This window comes from Hoplias malabaricus, chromosome 4 (genome assembly GCF_029633855.1).
Source record: "Hoplias malabaricus isolate fHopMal1 chromosome 4, fHopMal1.hap1, whole genome shotgun sequence".
NCBI classification, from domain to species: Eukaryota; Metazoa; Chordata; class Actinopteri; order Characiformes; family Erythrinidae; genus Hoplias; species Hoplias malabaricus.
Window position 1 is genome coordinate 66051408 of NC_089803.1, and position 9605 is coordinate 66061012.

General features: G+C 41.5%; 1 long non-coding RNA gene across 1 annotated transcript; it reads left to right on the forward strand.

The window, feature by feature from the left end:
- Positions 1 to 699: 699 nt before the first annotated feature.
- LOC136694101 (uncharacterized) lies at positions 700 to 1630 on the forward strand. Its single transcript, XR_010802145.1, has 3 exons — positions 700 to 835; positions 1240 to 1279; positions 1481 to 1630. It is a non-coding gene; the product is annotated as an uncharacterized lncRNA (long non-coding RNA).
- Positions 1631 to 9605: the final 7975 nt, after the last annotated feature.

The following is a 9605-nucleotide window of genomic DNA, read 5'->3' on the forward strand; positions in this document are numbered from 1 at the left end:
AGCATTCAACGGTAGTGATTAAAACAACCACAACTGTCAACAAACATTTAACTGATTTAGCATTTTCTTCAACTATTTTTTGGAAGGCAGATTGGCATTCAGGAAAACTAAGTGCCTCAGCTCGGAGGGTTGGAGGGTTGCATCTTGCTTGTTGTTCTCTGATTGGTTGAATGACAAGCCTTAGAAACAAATGACTCGATCTTAGACGGGAATCGGCTCTCATCGTTTACTTATAAGAGCCGGCTCTTTGAACCGGTTCGTTCGCGACCGACACATCACTAGACTCCTCCTCCGGGGTGTATTTTGCGGGGATTTACAGGAGTGAGAATAGTCTTAAATTGTAGGATTGTTGGAGATGAACTGCACCTCCCCTTGGTGTTCAGCGAGAGTTGCGGTTTGCAGTTGGGCGGGAAGGATAGAAAAGAGCCGTCAAGACTGACAGTACCCAGCAAACACACAACGTTGTCTACTTTCTTACAACGTTGCTACAACGTTGTCAAAAGGTGGAACTGATTACGTTGTCACAACGTTATTATTAAATAATGTTGTTTTATGGTAAAATTACGACCTATTAGCCACTTTGAAAAAAAATCCACAGAGTTCAATAACGACATAATTTTATCAATACTATTATTTCAGACAGAGGTTGACTATGGTTGAAATAGAAGTTAGACACGGCTTATAGAATTGTTGGGTGCACTTGCGCATGCGTTTGGTTAAACCCGTGCTCGTCAGGGAGCTGGCAGCGCGAGCAGCTAATTGTGGTTTGAAGCGTTTTTTTAACGGATTCTTCAGCGGAGCCGTAGATCGATACACGGACCCTCACAAACTCTAAGTACAAAAATAATTTATTTCAAAAACATTTGACATTTGAATACAATTAATTTAATGTATTTAATTAATACGTTGGCTATTAAATGTGAGTTATAATCATGGTTAAGCCTTAGCTGCTCTTTCAGTAACATGCTAGATTAGTGTTAGCTGCCAGTAAAGTTACCTCAGAATTTAAATTTCCATATCCCATGAAAAGTGATGTTTATTGTACTATGATTATTTGTTTATTGACAAAAATGCAAACCAAGAGGGATGAAGACTGATATGACCAAAAATAATTTAGTAATGTTATTTATTACGTTGGATATTACATAAACAAACAACATTTTTGGACTTTTCTACCACAAGCAACGACTCTTTTCTCAGTCACAAAACTTAACTTGTGCTATGTGTTCTTTATTTCAGATTGCTAGCTATATTTTTTACCTGTTTGCATATTAACACAGTAAGTAAGATTTTGATGAAACTGTATTACATGAGCACACAAGCTCTTATTTTATTGGTTATTTTATATATTATTATATATTACATTATATAATTATTATGTCAATATTATATATTATTTTATGTCATTGATTCTGTAAATGTGTTCTTTTTGTGTCTATCTTTCTCTCTCTCTGTGTCTTTTTCTCTAACCCCTCTTCAGGTTTAAGCTGAGTTCCAAAAGGATACCCAGTATGGACCTCAAAACCTCCTTTACGACACCTCATGATACACATACAGCCACACTAATCAAAATGTACAGTGTAAAGACCAGAGACAAGATGAGAATTCTCTTTGAAATTTACAGCTTGATGACCAGGTGATTATGGGTAGATATAATTTAGTATATAGAACAAAACTGTTCTTAAGTAGGGAAATCTACTTAAGAGAGAGAGAACTTCTTAAGTAGGGAAATCATCCAACATTGCTGGACACATGCTCTTCAGTATCTAAGGTGAACATCCCTGGTTTACAGTAAACTGAGTTGTACTCTTATTCTGTAGTTGTGCACTTTATATGTGATTCTCTTCCATCTTGTAAACAACAGACACAGAAGGACTACATCTCTACCAACAAAACTTGATAAGGACCTTCCCACTTAGCTTCAAGAGCCATTCTTTGAGGTTTATGCACCATTATCCATTGGCCTGGCACTAAACTATGTCCCCCCTGAGGTGGCTCTTCTCATGCATCATGAACTTGATGTTCTGCTTGTCGAACCGCACTACTAAGAGCTTCACAGTATTCAATCAGGATGTCAGAGGTCAAGTGGGCATCAGCTTTGTGCAGATATTTCCCTCATAGGGACATTGGTCGTCCAGTAATCACCTCAAATGAGCTCAAGCCACTTTCCTTGTTATGAGTAGCACGGATGCTACAAAGTACTGCTGAAAGGCCTTCAGTCCATGGAACGCCTTCCTGATGCTTCTTTGACAAGCGTTCCTTGATGACACGGTTCATTCTTTCCTTCTGCCCTGAGGCTTGAGGATGGTAAGGACAGTGAAGTGCCCAACGGATATTTAGCATTCTGCTTACTTCACTATATACCGTGCCTGTTAAGTGCGTTCCTTGATCAGAATCAATTTTGTCTGGAAGGCCCCGTCTTGGTATGATGTCTTTCACCAGCACCTTCGCTGTGTGGGTTGCCGTTGCCCGTCCCGTTGGAAAACATTCCACATATATCGAGAACTTGTCCACAACCACTAAGACATCTTGAAACCTTCCACATTTTGGCAGAGTGATGTAATCCATTTGAAGATGTCTGAATGGACCAGATGGAGCGGGTGATCCCACAGCAGGAGTTTTCACTCTTGTGCCAGGATTGTTTTTCTCACATGTTGCACAACTTTGAAGAACATAACGTGCTTGTGCTCTAAACTTCGGGTTCCACCAGACTTGATTGAACCGTTGAGTCATTTTGTCAACCCCCACATGTCCCAGCGAGTGAATCTGAGTTGCTAGGTAGGGAAGCAGACATTTCGGAGCCACTAGACGTGTCCCATGTCGCCAGATGGCATCTTTATGAAACTTGATACCATTCTCCATCCAGCTCCAGACTTCCTCTCTTGAAGCATCCTGTTGCATCTTCCTTGTCTTGTTCGAGTTTAAGATGACAGACTTTGGTGTTGTCTTTGTGTTTCCATTGTCATTGGCGCCATTTTCGTTGTTGGCGTCTCCCTCTCTGGCAGTGAGTTTTGCAGCGGCATCTGCTAGTGCAGTTCCTCGAGCTGTAGATGTATTTTCTTTTGTGTGTGCTTTGACCTTTAATATTGTGACTTCTTTGGGCAATCTTAATGCTTCCAAGAGTTTTTAGACCAATTTTCCATTTTTAACTGGCGTTCCTGCAGCGGTTATCAAACCACGCCATTTCCACAGTTGACCAAAATCATGGACGACACCGAAACCATAGCGGGAATCAAATGTAAATGTTGGCAGTATGGTCTTTCGCCAGTTTACATGCTTCAATCAGCACTTTCAATTAAGCTTGTTGAGCTGATGTTCCTGGTTGCCTTTTGCCAGGATATCCACTTCGGATGTCACATCCAGCTCGTCTCACCCCATCTTCAATTGTTGAAGATCCGTCAGTGAATAGAGTGAAGTCAGCATTTTGCAAAGGAATTTCTGTGATGTGCTGGTCCACTTCCAGTGTTGTTACAACTTCTTCGCACTCATGGTCGTCAGCCTATCCAGGCGTCATCAAAGTGGAAGGGTTGGATACACTGGCCCTTTCGATGATAATGCTGGGTGCTTCCAAGACTGCTAACCAATTTCCCCATCTACTTGACGTTACTTGAGTGGCTTTGCTCATTGTCAACATGAACAGCATGAGGACATTTCACTGTTAGCTTTTGATCAAGCACCAGTCCAGCCATCATTTTTACTGTCAAAAAAACTGCTTGGGCGGCTCTCAAACATGGCCCAAAACCCAGAGCTACATGGTCCAATTTTGCTGAGTAATAGCCCACTGGACATTGCTCACCACCATGATCTTGTGTCAATATGGCTGTCATGAAGCCACTCTTTTCATTGACAAACAGAGTGAATGGCCTCTCGATGTTAAGGATACCCAGTGCAGGTGCTTCACACAGGGATTTCTTCAGCACTTTAAATGCTGATTGGGCCTTGTCATCGAGGACAATTCTCTCCTTTGGAAGAGGATTCCCTTGAAGGAATTCAAACAGTGGTTGAGCTAATTCAGTGTAGGCATCCACCCATGCACAGCTATAATTGCATAGGCCCAAAAATGATCTCAGCTCATGGATAGTTTTTGGCTCTGGTGTTTCATGGATTGCTTTGGCTTGATCTGGAGTGATTGCTCTTTGCCCTTGTGTAATTTTCTGTCCCAGATAGATAACTTCTTTCTGCATAAGTTGGGCTTTTTCCAGGCTGGCTTTGTGGCCTTTGCTGCCCAAGTAGTTGAGAAGGGCTTTAACGTCAGCTTTGTGCTCACCTTCTTTTTCGGAAGCAATCAAAATATCATCCACAAATTGGATAACAACTGATGTTATGTTGGGCATGTCTGAGGATCTTAAATGTGTTTGCAGAGCTTGGTGGTACAAAGTTGGGCTGTTGTGAAGACCTTGTGAAAGTCTTGTCCAGGTGTACTGTTGACCATTGACAGAGAAAGCTAGCCATGGTTGTGACTCTTTGGCAAGTGGGACTGACCAATAGCTGTTGGCCATATCGATGACCGAAAACCACCGATGTTCAGGCTTCAAATTGTTGAAGATTGTCGAAGGATCGGCCACAAGAGGTGTTAGCTTTTCAATGCATTTGTTAGCTTCACGATAATCAATTGTTAGCTGCCAGTTTCCGTTAGCTTTCCTGTTAGATACATTTTGGGTTTTGATGAGAACCCCTTGAGCTTCCAGCTGTTGAATGATTGGTTTGATACCAACAACTGAATCTCTGGTAATTGGGTATTGTCTGGTGCAAGGTGGTTCTGTTCCAGTCAGATGAACTCATTTTTATCTGTGGACCAAATTTGGTGCTCTGAGAGATCATTTTTCTGTAGGCTTCTCAAATGCCAGGTGACCTTGCCTTCTTCAATACACAGAGTTGAGTTCAATTGCAGCAATACATCCAAGCCCAGTAGGAAACAAAGTCTTTTTAACGCTCAAATTTCCACCACCAGCTGCCGTAGCTTTAATGCAGTCATTGGTTAATGGTAGGTTGAGTTGTTTTGCAAGATCTGAAGTGATTATTGTTATTTCAGTGCCAGTATCTAAAAGGAAGTTGATGTCATGATTGTTGATAGTTGCACACACATAAAAGCCATCTGCATTTTGTTGTAAGGCTGCTAGCAGAGGCTGCAGAGAAAGATCATCTAGTTTCCCTGAAGTGCTGAATTCATCAGGGTTTGCCTCTGCTCTGGAGACAGTTGTTTGACCTTTCCAATAAGGTCGTCAAGTCCTGAATCATCGGAAGTTGCATTTTGTTGATCTTTGAACTTCTTCCTACATTCTCTTTCCCAATGTCCTTGTTTTCCACAGTAATGACAGTTTCCGAATTTCTTTCCTTTCTTGTTGGAAAAATCACCATTATCTCGATTGTCTCATTGTTCTTGTGATTTCCCTTTACTTCTATTGAAGGTCCATTGAGCTTCAGAGAGGGGTGGCTGGGTGGCGCAGCAGGTAGTGTCGCAGTCACACAGCTCCAAGGACATGGAGGTTGTAGGTTCGATTCCCGCTCTGGGTGACTGTCTGTGAGGAGTTTGGTGTGTTCTCCCAGTGTCCACGTGGGTTTCCTCCGGGTGCTCCGGTTTCCTCCCACAATCCAAAAACACACGTTGGTAGGTGGATTGGCGACTCCAAAAGTGTCCGTAGGTGTGAATGTGTGTGTGTCTGTGTTGCCCTGTGAAGGACTGGCGCCCCCTCCAGGGTGTATTCCTGCCTTGCGCCCAATGACTCCAGGTAGGCTCTGGACCCACTGCGACCCTGAATTGGATGAGCGGTTACAGATAATGAATTAAGAATGAATGAACGTGCTTCAGAGCTCTAATTCTCACTTCTTGAGCCATCTCAATAGCACATGCCCATTGTACAACATCTCCAAACCTTCTGGTTTGTTCATTCCGTCCTGTTTTTGTTTTCAGGGCAACAGCAATATCTGGTCTCAAGCTGTTGATAAATCCGCTCCTAAGGGGAGGGACAGTGACTTCATCCAGAGAGTCTGACTCAGCAGGTACCAGCATGCTCTAACCATATTTGTTTAAATCTTTATTCATAGTCTCTGACTGTTTCATTTACATTCTGTGTACATTCTGCAATTTTGTTCCAGTCGATCTCTTCTGGTTTTAGGGCTATCAGAAAGAGTCTGATGAATTCCCATCCTTCATCACAACTTTCCTCCGTGGTTCCTACAACATGATTCACTTGATCACATAACTCTGTCCGCTCTTTGTTTTTCAATAGGACAGACAAGATCATCACATCATCAAAAAGATGCAGACGATAAATATGCTTCAGGCGTTTTAATTCGTCCCATGCTTTTCTTGGGCTTCTATAAATATTTGTTTTTGACCACTTGTCAATCAAATCAGGAGTGGGAGGTTCATAATAGTACCTGATTTCATAACAAGCCTTCTTTCACCTTTGAACTTGTGGTCTAGATGCTTGTTCTAATCCTTCATCCCGTTCTTGTTTTGCCTGGGATGAAGAATCTCCTCCAGCATCTTCATCAGCCTGGTTAGGTTGAGGTTTTGGTTGAGTACCAGTTTCATCACTTTGAACTGTGACCTTTTCACGCTTTATTTTGATTGGAGCTAGTCTTTTAGCCTTAGCATCAGATTTGATTGGTTTAACTTTTGCTGAGGCTGTGTGACCGTGAGAACTGGGAACTGGATCCTCCTCAGATGATTCAGAATCATTTTCAGTGTCAGTTTATTCATCATCTGAAACTGAATCTGAATCACTTTCAACATCAGCACCAAAAGCCATCTCAGCTGTTAGTTCCCGATGCTCAGAGGTTGCTGCCTCAGCTTGTTTAAGTTCCTTAAATGGATACAATGTTTTCTGATGTGTCTTTTTTGCTCCACCCTTTGAGGGTGGTTCCTGAGCAGTGAGCTTGTCAGGCATTTTGGATGCAGCAACCACCAAGATTTCAGCTCTCGTTTCAACTGAGAAAGTTCTGATTCCAGCCTGTTAACGTCAGTGACTAGCTCATTTTTTTCAACATTTTCTGAGTGAACCTGTCCTGCCAATGCAGTAATCTTTGCCTGTTCTGCTTTGATTGTATTTTTCAGCCGGTCATCTCGACAACGACTCATGTGAAGTTGAATTTTAGCTGCAAGCAAAACATGTAAAGCATCTTTAGCGGCACTATTAGACATGCGCTGTGACTTTCCAAACACTCGTTTGATGTCTTCTAATCCCCAACTCCCATCTTCTTTCTGACTGATGGTGTATTTATCACGAATGTTTTCACACTACTCTTTCCAGCCAAACCTTGCATCAAAATATTGGCTTATACATTCAAGCATCTCATCTATTGAAACTTCTGGAGGTGCAGAACCATGTTTCTCAGTAGTTGGTCTTTCAACAACTTCAGAAACTTTGTTTTCTTGCATTTCAACTCTGCCCTGCTCTATTATAGTTAACACAGAGACAAACGCACACACAAAGTGAGGGAGTCAAAAAGGGAAGGTGAAAGATAAGACTTGCTGAGAGAGACTAGAAGGCCGTTTAAAGCGATAAAATGTGCAGAACATATTAATTTAGCCTCCCTTTTTCTCCATACCACTGAGACAAACACTTATGGAATAATTTGGCTAACGCCACAACAAACAGAAAAAGACTTATGTATTTACAAAGAAAGTAGGCTTAATTTTTACAAGTATTATACTCGAGTCATTTCCAGTACCCCATGTGAGGAAGAAAACCACAGTTAACGCTTTCACGTTGAACAGCAGCCTTAGTCAAATTACCACTTTCATGTTGAACAGCCGCCGTAACTAAATTCTATTCACTTCGAAGTCATGCCAACCACCTAAGCTGTTAATCAATCCTTGGGATATTAAATGGGATAAACTGCTAAATGGGATAAACATTTAGCAATATTTTTCAAACGTCTACAATCTTACTCCAATAACCTCATTAACCATAAAACCTCATAAAATGTAGTTAACGTAGCATGAAATAAGTTTTAATAATTAACCATTATTTGATTATTTCCTCCAGCAAGGATAGCACCATTCAACTCACCACTGCGGCGTTTGGACAGATGTATCTGTTTATGGGCCCTTTGTCTCACACAGCACAGCAGGTGTTGGAAGTCGGCACAGCTTGCAGCTCAAACTTGACTTTGGTCTTTTTCAGAAGATGAATCTTGATTCTTGAGGTAAAGGCTCCTGGCTGGCTCGCCAATTATTGGATTAAGGTGTTGGTTGAGGTTGTTGAGAATGAATTAGACAGAATCACACCCGTGTGAAGAGAGTAAGGATTAAGCCACTTACTATGTGTGTTATTTGGTTGAGAATTATGTAAAACATGGCTGTCTGAATGATAATACTTAACATATGTGTTAACATATATAATGTTTTATAGTGCATAAGTATGATTCAGAATTCTGGGATGGTCAGGAATCGTCTTCAAGTCTTTGTCTTGTCAAATGTCATAAATTTTATGTGATGTCACTACCAAGGTACAGGAAACAGCCAATCAGGAGCAAGAGAGGCTCCAATCCTCAACCCTGAGGACCAATTGGGTATTAAAGGCGGGTTTTCTAATTTGGTTCCCTCCAAATTGTGCCTTATTCATACACTAGTATTGAAATAAAGTCTGTGGCAAGAGTGCTCATAACAATAGGACCTATAAGTCTGGTTCACGCTGTATATGTGTCTCCTATTGAAAACATCCCTTTCCTTATTCGGCAAGGACCTGCTCAACAGGCTTGAGCCACTGATTGACTTCAAGTGTTTGAATATCTGGGCCCAGGTTCACAAACCCCTGCCTATCTCACACTCACATAATCTTGAAGCTCAGTCCTATCATCTAAACACCAGGTCCACAGAGAATATCAACACCTTTCATACTCCAACAGTGACAAAGAATGCCATGAGCCAGAGAATCTCAGCTCATGATGAACAAATGACTGTCCAAACAATAACAGTTCCTTTTCCTAACACCCATTTGAATCCCAAATGGCCTCGGGAAAGAGATAAATTAAAAGACCTGACAAACCAGGGTAACCACAAAAACATACAATGTGATGTTGATCCCATTCAATTCCCAAGAGTAGGACAAAAAGAGACTAAAGCAAAACATCACATAATCCAGCAAAATGCATACAACACACAACAGGATAGGGACAGTTTGCAAAACTCCTCAGAGACGCATTTGCAGTCAGCCAACAAAGGCTGGAAAAGAGCAAAAAGGGGATGCAAAAATGGTTATGACCAAAATGTGTTCTGTGAAAGGCTGAAAAGGGGGGACAAGTAGCAAAAGTACAACTTGGTTAAACTGGCCCAAAAGTCCATAAAAAGTGAGAAACAAGCTCATAAGTTCCTGCCACATGAGTCAGACCCACACAGGGTCCTAAATCTTTCCCCCACCATTCATCCTTTATCCAGGAATGTAAATAAAGATCAGCAAAACGCTGACTTCAAATAAGTTCCTCACATCCCGATGGAACTTCACCAAATTCCCATGGGACTTGTAGGGAACAACAACACTCTTGTTAAGTCATAAAGAGCAGCAGACACCCAGAATATCTTTAATGGTATTAATCGTCAGCTTCCAAAAACATCTGTACTTACGTTGTGTCCGCCTGATAAAGTAATCTATGGTATA